The sequence below is a fragment of the Oncorhynchus keta genome, chromosome 19 (genome assembly GCF_023373465.1).
Source record: "Oncorhynchus keta strain PuntledgeMale-10-30-2019 chromosome 19, Oket_V2, whole genome shotgun sequence".
In the NCBI taxonomy this organism is placed as follows: Eukaryota; Metazoa; Chordata; class Actinopteri; order Salmoniformes; family Salmonidae; genus Oncorhynchus; species Oncorhynchus keta.
In genome coordinates, this window is record NC_068439.1 from 64,937,226 (window position 1) to 64,954,887 (window position 17,662).

Here is a 17,662-nt window from a genome sequence, read left to right on the forward strand (position 1 = left end):
ACTGAGAGAGAGAGAGAGAGAGAGAGAGAGAGAGAGAGAGAGAGAGAGAGAGAGAGAGAGAGAGAGAGAGAGAGAGAGAGAGAGAGAGAGAGAGAGAGAGAGATAGAGATATATAGAGATATATAGAGATATATATATATTTATATATATAGAGAGAGAGGACCTGAGCATCTGCCAGTGATGTGGTAGTAATGCATCTGTTCTTATCAACAGCTCTATTGGAGCCAGTACATGAGTCTTATAGACAAACACATGCAGACCTCGATAGCTGCCTGAGAAACAAGTATCACAAACTGAACATGTGCACTTCACCACAGGTATGTGGAAATGCTCTACACTGGAAATACGCTTCAGAGCGTTGGAATCACTATCAGCCATGCCTAACAATCACAAGTGGGAATCATGTGCTGTTTATCTCTAAGCACCCTTAACAGGTCATCATCCGGTTTCTGCTGACCCTATTCAGGCGTTTCTTTAACACCTGCAACGTTAGGTTAATCTCCAAGACTGCGAGGGATAGCCATTAAGATTACGCCCAAGCTCTTAAGAGGATACTGGCTTCAAGAAGCATTAGTGGCTCGACCTCTTCAAATACTCTCTGAAGCAGTGGTTTCCAACTTTTTTCGGTTACTGTACCACCATCTGAATTTGATCTGCACAGAGTACCCCTGAAGCATCCCCTCATGTGCATTTTACCAGTAGCCCTATGTTCTCATGAGTCTTCTCAAGTACCCCCTGTGGACAGGTCAAGTACCCCCAGTGGTCTTAGTACCCCTGGTTGGGAACAACTGCTCTAAAGTGTAGAATCTGTAGAAGCCCAGTGGGCATCTAGCAGCTGGCACAGCACTGCTCCTCGTCCTCTGTATGAAAACGAGATGCACTGTATTATTCCCTATTATCACAATAACATCTGGAATAGCACCGTTTGCTGGAAATGAAAATCACCTGTGCTTACATCTCATGTGCCAGTGGAGGCTGGTGAATTGAAAAATGGAGGAGGATGGGAGACCCACGGCATAGGCGCGGAACACACGAAGACCATAAAGTGTGTTTCAAAATCGTCAAAGACAAATTATTTTAACCTAAAGCATTTAATAATGGCATTTATAGTACAATATTATGGGGAATGGGAATGAGAGGGTTACTTACACAGTGTTGGAAAGGGATCACAGCAGTGATTGAATGAGGGTATGAGGCATGAGTTGAGGTGTTCAGAGGCTTGACAGGGAAGACAAAAAACAATAACACAAGACACTACACAGTTAGACAAAAGAGCTAATAATGAGTTAGTCCAAGCAAGGAGTAAAATCTTTGATGTGTACTAATGTGATTGTGTATGTGATTGACTCTACGTGCAGTAATGAAAGAAAATTGATAGGGGTACTTACATTTCTAAGTAGGGAAACATTCAATGTGCCAGTGGCACATGAGACATCATGGCTTCAGTTTTTCAGGAGAAGGTTGACAATGGTAGTGGAGTGGAGTAGTCATCACCACTTAATCATGGAACATGAGGGGACATAGCTGTAAATACAAATAGCAGACACATTCCATTACAGCTGCGCCATTGTAGGTTTGGACAACGAGTTTCTCTATGAACTCAGACATCTCAGAATTCATAAAGTCGAACACAGACTGCACATCTCGCCGACTTGACACATCAAAGTAGCTCAAGGAACGTTCCTGACTAAAGCCCTGATCATCCACATACCTGACGATAACTGACAACTGCAAGCAGTCTGGTGGCACCATAGGTCCCAGAGCGGTGGGGCAAATTTGACCTCCTGGGGCCTGAAGTTTTTCCTTATATATTAACCTGAGAAATGAAGGCTATTCTGGACCCTATAAGGTATGAAAGTGATTAATCAGTTGTTAAAAGGTTTTATATGGTCTATGATGGGACCAGTTCTTCCTAATCAAGTCACATGGTTTTAAAATACTCCTGAAAAAAACTCCTGGCACTGGGGGGATGAATCCATTTAAACTGCAGCTACCTTATATTTGTTCATATAAATTATATTTAGACTAGATTAGGAGGGGCATTTCCTTCACCCAGACACAGACAACAACTGATAGGTAATAGAACTCACATGGCTGAGCTTGCTTTATCCATGTTTGCATCATGCAGGCCTATGCAACTGTAGGACTCACATCTGACTGATTCATTCCAGGTAATCATTTTGAATATAATACAATTTGATCACATTCACATTTTCTCCGGACACACAAACACTATAAATACATAACGTTACCAATTAGTTACCCTGACCAGATGGACAGAGCACATAGGCTGTATGCAGCTGTTTTTATTAGTAGCCTACAGTTGATCAGATGGAAATATTGTCTCATTTTCATCCCATACAGCATGTCAGATTTCTAATGGTTAGGTGTAGCCTGGGATGCTGCAACATGTATGTGTTATGATCTTTGCTAAATAAATACCGGAGGAAAGTGGAAAGCCTACATGAGCGCACCCACAAAAAATGTGCTGTGTCAACCTTTCTCTTTACTCTAAATTTGAATGGATGATGCGATGGAAGCTATCAAATCATTTGCGATATCCCAGAAAAGATGATCAGCGTGTAAAGAATCTTAACGTGCAATTACAACTCTACTGTACTTGCTTAGTTGTGCACTGGGGCCTCCCACTCCTCTTTCTATTCTGGTTAGGGCCAGTTTGTGCTGTTCTGTGAAGGGAGTAGTACACAGCGTTGTACCAGATCTTCAGTTTCTTGGCAATTTCTCGCATGGAATAGCCTTCATTTCTCAGAACAAGAATAGACTGACGAGTTTCAGAAGAAAGTTCTTTGCTTCTGGCCATTTTGAGCCTGTAATTGAACCCACAAATGCTGATGCTCCAGATACTCAACTAGTATAAAGAAGGCCAGTTTTATTGTTTCTTTCATCCGACCAACAGTTTTCAGCTGTGCTAATATAATTGCAAAAGGGTTTCTAATGATCAATTAGCCTTTTAAAATTATAAACTTAGATTAGCTAACACAACGTGCCATTGGAACACAGGAGTGTTGGTTGCTGATACTGGGCCTCTGTACGCTTATGTAGATATTCCATAAAAATTCTGCTGTTTCCAGCTATAATAGTCATTTACAACATTAACAATGTCTACAATGTATTTTCTGATCAATTTGATGTTATTTTAATGGACCAAAAAATGGCTTTTCTATTAAAAACAAGTGACTAAGTGACCAACAATTTCGAAGTGACCACAAACTTTTGAACGATGGTTTTTGCTTTTTTTGTTATCCACCCTCTGATATCTTTCAATACCCATGCTAATATATATACATATATATATATATATATATATATATATATATATATATATGTATATATATTAGCATGGGTATTGAAAGATATCAGAGGGTGGATAACAAAAAAAGCAAAAACACTAATATAAGAAGTGGAAGGTACATGTTCTGTTTTTGGATTAAATGTTTACATTATGATTTGCCTCAGGACTGTATGTGAACCCCTCTGCAATCTACTGGCACTAACCATTAAAATATAGGACTTCAACTATCCTATTTGCTCTCTTTCTCTCTTAGACTGCTAGCACAAAGCCTACGAGAAAATTAGATTTATTACAAAAGATCATGAAAAAAAATATCAACAGGCCCAAATCAGCTCTACATAATTCTGCAGGGGGGTACGCAACTACCACACATTATACCCATTACACCAGTGGAGAAACTACGTCACCTATATAGGTATTACCATATACCTTTCAATTCACATTCTTTGCAGAAAGAACTATTTGCAAACCTTTTAAAACCTCCAGAAAGACAGTGGTCTTAGAAAGGTATTTATACTTTAAAATACATATTGTATGTGAATGGATGTGTTTTAATGTCCTAATTTCATATTTTTTTTTCTTTACCTCCAACTCTATAATAGCCAAGTGAGCCTATGAGGACCTTGGGGATCAGATTTACCATTATACCCATTGATCAAACGTATAACTGTCACACCCCGACTCCAAGGCCAGAGTCTTCTTCTGCACCAATGTCCAGTCCAGGCACGGCGTCTAGTCCCGCTCCAAGGCCGGAACCTTCCTCTGCGCCGGTGCCCAATCCAGGCACGGCATTCTACCCGGCTCCATGGCCGGACCCGGAGTCTGGGCGGGGCCAAAGACCCGCACCGGAGCCGCCACCGATGCTAGACGCCCACCCGGACCCTTACCTATAGAGTGAGGTTTTGCGGCCAGGGTCCGCACCTTTGGGGGGGGGGGGTTACTGTCACCCCCTGACCATAGAAAGCCTTTTTATTCTCTATTTTGGTTTGGTCGGGTAGTGACTAGGGTGGGTGATCTAGTGTGTTTATATCTATGTTGGCCTGGTATGGTTCCCAATCAGAGGCAGCTGTTTATCGTTGTCTCTGATTGGGGATCATATTTAGGCAGCCTTTTTGTGGGATCTTGATCTTGTGGAGTTGCTGTTGAGCACTGCATTTACTTCACGCTTCGTTTGTTCTGTATTGTTTTGGTGAGTTTCATTTATTAAACATGTGGAACTCTGCGCATGCTGTGCCTTGGTCCGTTAATTCTTTAGACGATCAAGACATTAATTGTATTTTTATAGTTTGTACGTATTTCTATCAAATCATAACTGGAATGTTTACTCAAAGCAAAGGTTGTAAACGTAGGATAGATATTTATAGAATAAATCATACCTAGTTTGATGTTGCTGTGACAAACGGTGAATTAGTTATTGATTTATATAGCTTTAAATGGCATTTTATGTATTTCTATCAAATCAGAACTGGAATTTTTACTCAAAGCAAAGGTTGAAAAAGCATACTAGACATTTATAAAAATAAATCATACCTAGTTTGATGTTGCTGTGGCAAACTGTGAATTAGTTATTGATTTATACCACTTTTAATGGCATTTTATAGATTTTATGTATTTCTATCAAATCAAAACAGGAATTTTTCCTAAAAAAAAGTTTGTAAAAGTATGCTAGACATTTAAAGAATATATCATACCTCGTTAGATTTTTCTGTGACAAACGGTGAATTACTTATTGATTTATACATTTGTAATTGGCTTTGTTGATTGTCTGTTGAATGTCCGAATGTGTGAATATTAAACCAACTTTACCTCAGTCTATTACTGAGCTATATATTTGATACCAGTTGGTATTGAACGCCCTCAACTTTTCATCCTTCTTCATGAAACTGATCTCAGGCAGAAGTTGGCCCTCACTTCTAATTCGCACCTTCCATGAACCCCAGAGAATGAAAGGGGTTCTTCAACAAAAAGTCCACAGCATTTTGGTAGTGTTGGCTATTCTACCATTTTGGCAGAGAAAACCGCTGGTAGCTAGCTAGCTACTGAAGTTAGCAAGGCAAATTTAAATAAATAGCACTAACTGGACAACATTTTTAAAAATAAAAAAGTTCTAAACCCAAGAAACAATGTGTAATATACCTCCTCCGTCTCCTGTAATTTGAATTGAATAATATCCCAAAAATGCTCAACTGCCACTCTTCACTCTTAATCTTTATCCAACAATGTCACCAAGCTTCTCAACACATAACACCCCCCATAATGCTCTGTGGCACAATCCCAATACAACACACTGGGTTAGTTCTCTGATCCTACATCTATGATTGGACGGACAGCATGTCAGTTCATACTACAAAAGCTTTGAGTGGTTGGAGGACGTCCTCCGGAAGTGATCATAATTACCATGTACTGTATGTCCATGGAAGGGAGTGAGGCCTACCAGCCTCCTAGGTTTTGTATTGAAGTCAATGTTGCCAGAGGAGGATGAAAGTTATCTGTCCTCCAGCTATTGTAGACCTTCATTGCAAAACAGTGTATTTTAACCAATTATTTGGTGACATATGAATATTTTTAGTATAGTTTATCTAAAAAGGATTACTTATTTAATGTTTCACAATATTTCTTTTTATGAAATTTCCCTGAGATGGATGGTCCTCCCCTTCCACTGTCATGTACAGAGAAAACAGCTGTCTATCTTTCTTCTCTTCAAGATCATACAACCATCAGAAAAAAAGGTTTGTCCTAATCACCTTGACTGAGCCAGGCCAAATCTTGGTTACCCTCCAGTGATCCATCTCCTCTCCTCACGTTGTAGTTCACTCCTGGGTCATGTATAAATGCCTAATGGGGCTGAGCTGTGTGTCCCCATGGCCTTGTGACACCGCTGTAAGTGTTTTCTGAGCCATAAAGTACAAGAAAATGTTAATACTGTAGCATATAAACATGTGTGCCAGGTGGTTCTGAAAGTTTGGAGGCTTCGTTTATATATTTATTTACTTTTATTACTCTTGGCATGCAGGAATGCAGGTCTCGCACTGGGATAAAGCAGCCTGCATCCAGGCCAAATTGCTTTATTTAATTTATCGAAAAGGAAAAAAGTGGTGAGAAAGTGCAACAAGTTGAAGAGTGAGCAGGATTTTCAGACATGTATATCATGCAACTGGAAGGATTTAGAGCTAACCCCAAAGATGTGAAGGTGTTAGTTAGGTAATGAACTATATCTGTCTAGTTAGAACAAAGCCATATGTGCCCATGCTGTTTTGATCCCTGCTCTGCTGCTTTGCTAATGATTTTATGTAGGAATCAGGTGTTTTCTACAAAGGTTTGATATTGTTATTATAAAGTGATGTCATTGTACATAAAATTATGTCACCTCACGCAGATGGTGAGAGTAGAAACCCTGAATCAACAGTCTATAACCTGAATACAAAAAAACAAATGCTAATCTGGATTTGTATCTGTCTATTCCTGCAGCAAATAAATTGAGAGAAAGGATAACGTTTGATACAATAAAATAACCAGTTTTATGTTTTGTCCTTTATAAAACCACATGATTAGAAGAACTCACATTTGTGAGTCAAACAATGTGTGAGACTTACCATCTGCAAACAGTTAGTGTGCTAATTATGACTGGCTCACAGCATAGTCTCAAAAACCCGACCCTAGGCAACACAGTGACTGGTTTCAATGATGTACTCTTTTGGATTAGAGGAACTATGTCACTGCCACGAGGCAGACATGCCAGAATGTCCGATTTAAAACCAAAGTTTGCAGGAAAAACCTTTGCAGTGGTTTTAGTGAAGGTAGTTGATGCAAACTAGCCACTTGCGAAAAGCACTCATTAAAAATAACCTCTGTGAGCTCCATCTTGCTAGCTACTATTTTGTATTTTATTCAAGCGGATAAAGTAGTGACGCACACAGTGACGTAGTTTCAATGTGCCAAAAGAGCCCATCATTGAAACCAGACCCCAGTCACTGCGTTGCCCAGGGTCAGGTTTTTGAGACTACTCACAGAAATCAAGGTACATGATGCCAACAAAGAGAGTGCAGAGCCTGAGACATATAAATCAAATCAAATATCCAGGTAGAACTTCCATGTGAATCAGTGTGATTTGCAGCAGTAGTAGTCTATGCATCGTAGCAACATCGGTTCGGCTCTGAATTCCACAACAAGGTGTCTTCCAAGGTCCCACTGAGGTTCTTCACAGTCTGGAAGGTGGACACAATGGGGTTGTCAGTGATGATTGAGTGGTCTTGGAGCCCGAAATTATGAATTATTTATGAATTATTATGAATGATTTAATTTACTAATAAGACAAGGTCTAATTGCATTCCATAGAGAACGCGTTCCAGATAACTCGCGATCAAATGACTGTACCTGTGTAGCAGCAGCCCATGTTCCACATCGGAATGTATAGGCTATCCATAGTCGACAGACAGATCTTACATCACAGAGCAGTTCACAAGAAACTATTAAATCAAAGTGTTGGATGCTACCTACCCCTCCAGATCAAAACCAAACATCGGAATGTATAGGCTATCCATAGTCGGCAGCATCTAACAATTGCATGTAATGTTTTCCTGGGGGAAAAGCATCGCAAAACAGGCACATACAATGGTTGGTAAATAAGTAGCACTGTGGGCTCATGTTAGGCGGCTAGGAGCAAACCGGATTTCCCAAGGTAGAGACACATACAAACAAATGTCCATCCAATTTATATAGCTATAAAAACATTTCTACATCACATTAATAAATATACATACACACTCACATTTTACAGTCAAATGGCCTATTAGCTACTTGTGTTACAACAAAGGTTAACGTAAAGAAAGGAGAGACAGGCCATTTGTACAAAAACTGTAGCCATGAGAGCATCCCCTTATTTTAAGAAACAGCTGGTCAGGCAGAGAGAGAGGGGGGGAGCAAGAAAAACAGATTTCTCCCAAGATTTGAAAGGAAAATACCGATATATTTAAACCCCCTGTAGCCCATGCCAACACCAATCCAATGCATTTAATTTTGTGGGGAGTAAGTAGTGTAGTGAGCGAGTGCACACTTCAGGAAGATGGAGAGATTATTGGGATCTGGGATGCACCAGAGAGAGTTGAAAGTGCATCCAGCTACCTACTTGGTCGGTCCACTACGAGTTAGTGTGACCAATCACTGGCCTATCAATGCAGGTTGGTTAATGCACTGTTTGGGAGGCCACAAAAGGCAGTTCGTTCCTCCATCTGCAAGTAAAAAGACAAGCTAGAATTGTTTCTATGAAAGGTGTTAGCTAGCTAGCTAAACAAAAATGTATGTCAAATGAGAAAATGAGATGGGCGCGAAATTGACCAATAGACTAGTGAAGGATGCTGGAAGTTACACTGTTTAGCTAACTAGTTAGCTAGCTAGCCAGCGCTAGTTAGGTGTGCTTGCTGAAAGCCAAGCACAACTTTAGAAATTGTTTACACATATTATTATTTGCCGTTCAAATCAAATCAAATCAAATTGATTTATATAGCCCTTCGTACATCAGCTGATATCTCAAAGTGCTGTACAGAAACCCAGCCTAAAACCCCAAACAGCAAGCAATGCAGGTGTAGAAGCACGGTGGCTAGGAAAAACTCCCTAGAAAGGCCAAAACCTAGGAAGAAACCTAGGCCCCAGTCCACCACTGTGTGGGGTGGCCAGTCCTCTTCTGGCTGTGCCGGGTGTAGATTATAACAGAACATGGCCAAGATGTTCAAATGTTCATAAATGACCAGCATGGTCAAATAATAATAATCCCAGGCAGAACAGCTGAAACTGGAGCAGCAGCACGGCCAGGTGGACTGGGGACAGCATGGAGTCATCATGTCAGGTAGTCCTGAGGCATGGTCCTAGGGCTCAGGTCCTCCGAGAGAGAGAGAAAGAAAGAGAGAAAGAGAGAATTAGAGAGAGCATACTTAAATTCACACAGGACACCGGATAGGACAGGAGAAGTACTCCAGATATAACAAACTGACCCTAGCCCTTCGACACATAAACTACTGCAGCATAAATACTGGAGGCTGAGACAGGAGGGGTCAGGAGACACTGTGGCCCCATCCGATGACACGCCCGGACAGGGCAAAACAGGAAGGATATAACCCCACCCACTTTGCCAAAGCACAGCCCCCACACCACTAGAGGGATATCTTCAACCACCAGCTTACCTACCATCCTGAGACAAGGCCGAGTATAGCCCACAAAGATATCCGCCACGGCACAACCCAAGGGGGTGCGCCAACCCAGACAGGAAGAACACATCAGTGACTCAACCCACTCAAGTAACGCATCCCTCCTAGGGACGGTATGAAAGCCCTAGTAAGCCAGTGACTCAGCCTTTCACTGCCACCTTTAGGACCAAAACCGTAAAAGGAGCCAACACCAAAACAATGTTAGAACGTGTAGGCAGACTGTCTTCGGGTTACTTGAGAAAAAAATGATGTTTTGATGCAACTTATTATTTTCACACTACACCATATTTGCATAAATCCCAATGCATTCCATTCCAATTCTGCTCGCTACTATTTTCAACGGTAGGTTCAGAATTTCTTGTGGTAGATTGGTGTGTGTACAGGGCTAAGCATGTCTCTCAAGGAGGATAAAAATGGATTTTGTCTTGTAAAAGTTGAATATTTTCAGAAAGAGTCGGGTAATTGATTAATGGAGGAGGATTTGAGGGAAAGATAGAGGAGGTTGAAAAGACTGAGGGAGGCAGAGGATAGGTTTGAATCTGTTGAAGCTAGCAATAACAAGGGAGAGGGTATGTCGAGGAAGATTGGTGTCAAGTTCAAACAGAGTCATTTGGATGCCAGTTCGAGTTCTGGAGATGGAATGGAAGGGGTAGAAGGTGTTGTGAGGGACTTGGAGCCCGAGCCTTGTATTGATGGAAATGGTTATTATAAAGATAAGTTTGATCCAGTGGGAGTGAGATTTTTGAAGAGGGTGGAACTAGGCCTTTTGGCTGATCAATGGGTGGATTCAGGTTGGGTGGAAAATATGGTGGGTGCTGTTGAGTTGTTGAAGGTAACCCAAAGTGGACTTGTGATGTTTGCTTGTGTTTCTTCAGATCAGAGGGAGCAGGCCTGTATCTTGCTTTGCACTTAGGTACAGGCCACCATTGAAATCCTTCTAAACCTATCGGCTGCGTTCGATACTGTGAACCATCAGATCCTCCTCTCCACCCTCTCCGAGTTGGGCATCTCCGGCGCGGCCCACGCTTGGATTGCGTCCTACCTGACAGGTCGCTCCTACCAGGTGGCGTGGCGAGAATCTGTCTCCTCACCACGCGCTCTCACCACTGGTGTCCCCCAGGGCTCTGTTCTAGGCCCTCTCCTATTCTCTCTATACACCAAGTCACTTGGCTCTGTCATAACCTCACATGGTCTCTCCTATCATTGCTATGCAGACGACACACAATTAATCTTCTCCTTTCCCCCTCTGATGACCAGGTGGCGAATCACATCTCTGCATGTCTGGCAGACATATCAGTGTGGATGACGGATCACCACCTCAAGCTGAACCTCGGCAAGACGGAGCTGCTCTTCCTCCCGGGGAAGGACTGCCCGTTCCATGATCTCGCCATCACGGTTGACAACTCCATTGTGTCCTCCCAGAGCGCTAAGAACCTTGGCGTGATCCTGGACAACACCCTGTCGTTCTCAACTAACATCAAGGCGGTGGCCCGTTCCTGTAGGTTCATGCTCTACAACATCCGCAGAGTACGACCCTGCCTCACACAGGAAGCGGCGCAGGTCCTAATCCAGGCACTTGTCATCTCCCGTCTGGATTACTGCAACTCGCTGTTGGCTGGGCTCCCTGCCTGTGCCATTAAACCCCTACAACTCATCCAGAACGCCGCAGCCCGTCTGGTGTTCAACCTTCCCAAGTTCTCTCACGTCACCCCGCTCCTCCGCTCTCTCCACTGGCTTCCAGTTGAAGCTCGCATCCGCTACAAGACCATGGTGCTTGCCTACGGAGCTGTGAGGGGAACGGCACCTCAGTACCTCCAGGCTCTGATCAGGCCCTACACCCAAACAAGGGCACTGCGTTCATCCACCTCTGGCCTGCTCGCCTCCCTACCACTGAGGAAGTACAGTTCCCGCTCAGCCCAGTCAAAACTGTTCGCTGCTCTGGCCCCCCAATGGTGGAACAAACTCCCTCACGACGCCAGGACAGCGGAGTCAATCACCACCTTCCGGAGACACCTGAAACCCCACCTCTTTAAGGTTTAAGGAATACCTAGGATAGGATAAGTAATCCTTCTCACCCCCCCTTTTAAGATTTAGATGCACTATTGTAAAGTGACTGTTCCACTGGATCTCATAAGGTGAATGCACCAATTTGTAAGTCGCTCTGGATAAGAGCGTCTGCTAAATGACTTAAATGTAATGTAAATGTAATGATTTCTGGTGTGGCATTAAGTGTGGAGGTGGAGCAATTGAAGTTGAAGATTCCTGGTGTAAGTGACGCTCACCGTTTGGTGCGACACAGACCTGCCAGAGAGGGTGGTGAAACAGAGGTTATGCTCTCTGTTCTTTTGAAATTTGATTTAGAGTCTTTACCTGACAAAGTAATGTTAGGATATATGAGTTATACTGTTAGAGCTTTTGTGCCCAATCCACTGTGGTGTTATAAGTGTCACATTTATGGGCATGTCGCAGGAGTTTGTAGGAGGGAGTTTCCAATATGTGGGAAGTGTGCGTGAGGACATGGGACAGAGTAATGTGTAGAAGTTGTGTGTGCAACTGCAGGGGTGCTCATTTTGCTGAGGATCGAACGTGTCAGGGTGCGGGAGAGGCAGGTTGAGGTGGCCAGGGTCAGAGTTGTGCGGAAGGGGTTGTATGTTGAGGCAGTGAAGAAAGGAGAGCAGGATCAAGGGTCAACGATTCTGAGAGAATCGCTGTGAATAGTAGATCTGTGCCAGAACAGAGGGATAGGCCAATGAGTGATATACTGTATACTATAGTTCAGTTGGGAGCGGCAATGCAACATATTGGATGCCAACCACCGTTAAACCTCACAGAAGAAGAAGAAGAACTATTTCAAACTGTTTAAGCTTGAACCACTATTCAAACTCTAAAAGGCGCAGACTGGTCTGAAATTGGTTGCTCGTATACTGTTTTTTTTTATACCATTAATAGTAAATCTAATCATTTAAAATGTGTATAAAAGATCCATAGGCTTCAATGGGAAGAATTTGGATTCACCACTGCTCTTGAACTGTTAAAGCTAAAAACACCAAACTAACGTTGACATGTTCAGACTGACTCAACTTAGATTGCTTGACAAAAGATTGTTGATACTATTTTGTTTTTGGACTATAACCATTTAGCATTTGCATAAAAGCTCAATAGGCTTCAATAGGAAACAATGACTAGCTACTAGCTACTAGCTACACCCTGGATCAAAGCTCTTGTCTGGCTCTAGTCCGCAATAAATAGCTTTGGTCCAGGGAGTAGTTAGTAGCTAGCTAGCTCTGGTCCCCACACTAGCTCTGGTCCAGCTCTGATCCAGGGTGTACCTAGTAACTAGCCAGCTCTGGTCCACACTAGCATTGTCCCAGCTCTAGTTTGCACTAACTAGCTCTGATCCATGTTATAGCTACTAGCTAGCTCTGGTCTGCAGTAGCTCTGGTCTGCCCTAGTTGAGCTCTGTTACCCAACCCGAGTTCTATGGACTCCGACATCTTACATCGGGTTAGGACTGGGTAGGGCCTTTTTTTTTTTTTTAAATCAAAAACTAGGGTTATGGTCTGAGCTTGCGTATAATTTTCATGAATGATTAAATTGATTACTAACATTTTGAAGCTAAGCCATTTGCTCCCTTCGGCTCTTCTGTGTAGTGTCCCTGTATTGGTCATATCTTACGATCGATCACAACATGGTGTCAGAAGTGCCAATAGCAGGCCAACCTCGTAAAATATATAGTAAGACCAGAACATTGTCCGAGTCGACGAGAGATTATTTCTTAGAAAATGTGACTTTTGCTAGCTAGCTCTGGTCCGCAGTAGTTTCATTTGACTGAAATTATCAAATTCTCTGGTGATAAAATATCTCATCAGGCATGTCACCTGTAAAGTAAACAGACACCAAAATGCAGTAGCAAATCGATATTAGCTAGCTAGCTAAAGTGTACTGAACCCCCATCTGTCGCAAAGCACAACATCCACCCGAGTGGGAAATGTACAGGATATTCCCATCAGCTGATGGAAGCTGGAGGCAAAAAAGGGACATAAGAAGGTAAAGTCTAAGTGGAATCCTTGGGACATCTAACGCTGACATCAGTCAATTGAAGTTGAAATGTAAAATGGTTAAGGTAAAGGGGTTATGGTTAAGGTTGGGGCTAAACCTAGGGTAAGGGTAGGGGGTTAAGTTTAGGGTTAGAGTTTAGGATAGGGATGTGCCTAGGGTCCCACTTTGAATCTACCTTTGGACAAACTACTTTATTTTAGATTTCATTAGAATAAAGCCATCCATGTATTCCCAATACCATCATTGTTCCTTTAATAAAATGAGAGAGATCTACGCAAGCTGATGAGTAAGTAAAGACTTTGGTCAGCTTTCTGAATTCTGTCAATAGTTTTACCAGGCCTATACAGTATGTCATCAATCTGAAGACAAAGTTCAAACCAATTAACATAATACAAGGCCTCCATCCCAGCGCTATTGGCCTAAATGTCCTCTCTGCTCTTGGATATTGATACCATGCTGCAACCCATTTATTCTCAACCCAGGACCTAACACTAATGTGAAACGTGTAAACATATATTTTATGGATTCTGGCTTGTAAGTAGTCATTTCATTTCCAAGTCTCACTGAGCTAAAAGAAAATAAATGGATGCAATGATCTTTTTACTAAGAACTTCCTCAAAGCAAAGAAATGAGTTTGAACATTTGTCTCTAACATCCAACTGAGAAGGTGTGTTTTATTGTTGCACATAGCTCTTAAAAATAACTACTTTGGTGAGATCATTTTATTTCAATTTGTGTGGTGGAATATGCAGCATCAATTAATATACAGAGGCATTCCCATTTGGTTACACTTCATCAAAGATGTTTGAAACAGCAGTAAAACTTCTCCCTTGGCAGTCTAAAGGAAGTCTAATACCATCAGTACATGGCAAACTCCAAACGTATTTATTAATTAAGTAAAAAATAAATCTGCTGAGATCTGGACTAATATATTTTTCTTTGGTTCTTTTCTGTTCTGTTAGACTTCAAGATTAATCAAATAATGAGAGAGAACAACAACAACTGTAAAATGAGGGTCCAAGTTCTACATCCAATGGAAAATGTCAATTCATTCCAACATTTTTGTTCCAACTTTGCTGCAAAAAGAGGGAGAGTGAGTATGCAGCTTCACAACCACTACCTGAACACCCTGAGCCTGGTCCAGGGAATGGGCATGATTAAGGAATGCTTTGGTAAAACTTTAACCTAACAGTGCTTTGGTCCTCCTCACGGTTCCATACAAACACAGGCCTGAATAAAAGTAGATAATACAACAAGTATAGGTCAAGTCATGTAGCTAATTCCTTTTGGAACACTGTATCAATATTTTCCTATGGCATTAACACCTTACAAGTCAGATGGGAAGAGTGTCATAACCTTTCACCAAAAGCAAATTGAATCTTCTGAATTAGCCTTTTAACAATGCTGCCTGCCACCAAGTGAGACATACTGTAAGTCCCCATAAGCACTCTATTTGCTGGCGCTACGCCTACTCTCCAGCATTTTTTCAACAATGGAAGTTTTTCAACCGTGGCGGGGATATTGTCAAATATAATAAGAAGCAACTTACATACTTCAGCACCATACTGTCTAAATATACTAATGTTCAAGGGTCGAGCAGTATTTTACTTTTATCCAGGACAATTGTACATATGGCACTGAACTTACCTCCCTGTACTTATACAATGAAAGGCAGAATATCACCTGTCTTACTTTAGTGTGCTGTGATTTTGCCTTTCCTATAATCTCTCTGTCTCAGAATCAAAGAATGTCCTAATTACTGCCATTTAAAAGGACTTCATGACGTCTTTTGATGTAATATTACCGTCTGTCCCAATTAGCTGTGCACTTGTCAACCTCATTTTGTTATGATGTCTGAATGTTAGAAGAGGCATGCGCTGTTGGCAACATAGATCTTTCTGCAAATTGTCCCCCTCTCTGTGTAGTGTGCTAGCCTATGTTTTTAAGCCACACATGGAAAAAAGCACTGAAATTATGTTTATGGGTGTGAGATAATTACAGTACAATAGAATTACATTTTGTTCATGTGCAGCATTTAGGAATTCTTAAACATTTGCATTAATCCCTCTGAAGAATGCAATAAACACCAATCAAATGACTGGTGATACTTATTGAATTATACCTTTTATGGCAAATAAGAAATGCCCTCTATTGGGAATAAGTTATGTCCTTGCCTATCTGGTTCACAAAGCAGGCAGTTTTGGGCAACCAACCCCGACACATTGTTTCTGCTGTACTCTAGCTGCACTCTAGCAGGTAGGTAGTCAACAGTGGCTCTCTCAAACTGCGGAGGGAAATGGTTTTACTTAACCCCTGAACTCTCCTTTATGGCTTTTTCCACTGAGATAACTATAATAGTAAATAGATTTTTTTCTCTCAGTTTTTTCAGGACATTTTGTCCTGAACATTGCAAATATTTATTCCAGATACTCCAGAAATTGAATGAATGATCAAGAACAATTGACAATTTATTCTTAATTTCACTTTGATAATTGCTTTACTTTTATTTGTGTTAGACCTTTATGCAGGGAATAGAGCTGAAAAAAGCATATTGTAATGAAAACAAACAAATATTTACATTAGAAGAAAAGTGCCAAGAGCAGAATTTATAGGAGCAGAAATTGGAGAAATATCTGTTGTTACACACTACATGATCTAAGGCTGACACCTAGTGGCAAGACATAGTATGACTCATCAATCTAATGTAAACAAAGCTAGGTTGTAGGGGGTGTTATGAGCATCCTTCCATGCCAGCTGAATTCAAGAGCGTCAATTGAAAGGCTGTCAATATCTATGTGAGAACATTTCCAGTTACCTTAAAATAACTGTTCAGTGAAAATCTCACTTTTAAAAGTAAATTTAGTCTTGACTCATACCCAAATAATGTTGTTGACTCTTCCTATACTTGTATTTGTGACAAAAGCATAAATTGGAGAAAAAATATTTCAAGTACCCCACTACAAACTTTTAACTCAAACAGATATTTCCTGATAGAGGATGATGTCATCCTCCTGAGGAGGATGAGCTGGCCAATCAGTGGTCTACTCGCATTAATATTTTTTATGAACGGTAAACACGCACACCATTCTGTTGTTCGGGTTTGCCAACACAGAAAAGTTGCTTTTAAACACTTATTTACATTTTTTTGGAAGGAAACTATTTTACTCATATTGTAATTAATTAAAGGTCATATTTCGTAGAAATCTGTAAACACTGGTCTGCCACTTTAAAGGTATTTGTATTTATTAAGGTTCCCCATTAGCTGCTACCAAGGCAGCAGTTACTCTTCCTGGGGTCCAGCAACATTAAGGCAGTTAATAAAATTGAAAGTATTACATTACATTACATTTCATAACAATTTTCACAACACATTAAGTGTGTTCCCTCAGGCCACTCCTCTACTATCACGTAGAGGAGACATAGACATATCATATCTGGCATAGACATATCTGATATTGGCAGAAAGCTTAAATAATGTTTTATCTAATTGCACTGTCCAATTTACATGAGATATTACAGTGAAATAATACCATGCTATTGGGGAGAGTGCACAATTTTGAACATGAAAAGTTATTAATAAACAAATTAGGCACATTTGGGCAGTCTTGCTACAACGTTTTGAACAGAAATGCAATGGTTCATTGGATCAGTCTAAAACGTTGCACATACACTGCTGCCATCTAGTGGCCAAAATCTAATTTGCACCTGGCTGGATTAATACATTATGGCCTTTCTCTTGCATTTCAAAGATGATGGTACAAAACAAAATACAAAAGAACGGTTGATTTTTTTCTTTGTATATTCTTTTACCAGATCTATTGTGTTATATTCTCTTACATTCCTTTCACATTTCCACAAACTTTATAGTGTTTCCTTTCAAATGGTACCAATAATATGCATATCCTTGCTTCAGGGCCTGAGCTACAGGCAGTTCAATTTGGGTATGTCATTTTAAGTGAAAATTGAAAAAAAGGGGGCGGTTCCTTAGAACACCCTCTGTATTCTGTTAGACAGGTAACACTTTATCCACAATATAGCATGGCATGTGAAGCAATAACACATATGTTTTTCCATCGGCAGACTATGATTG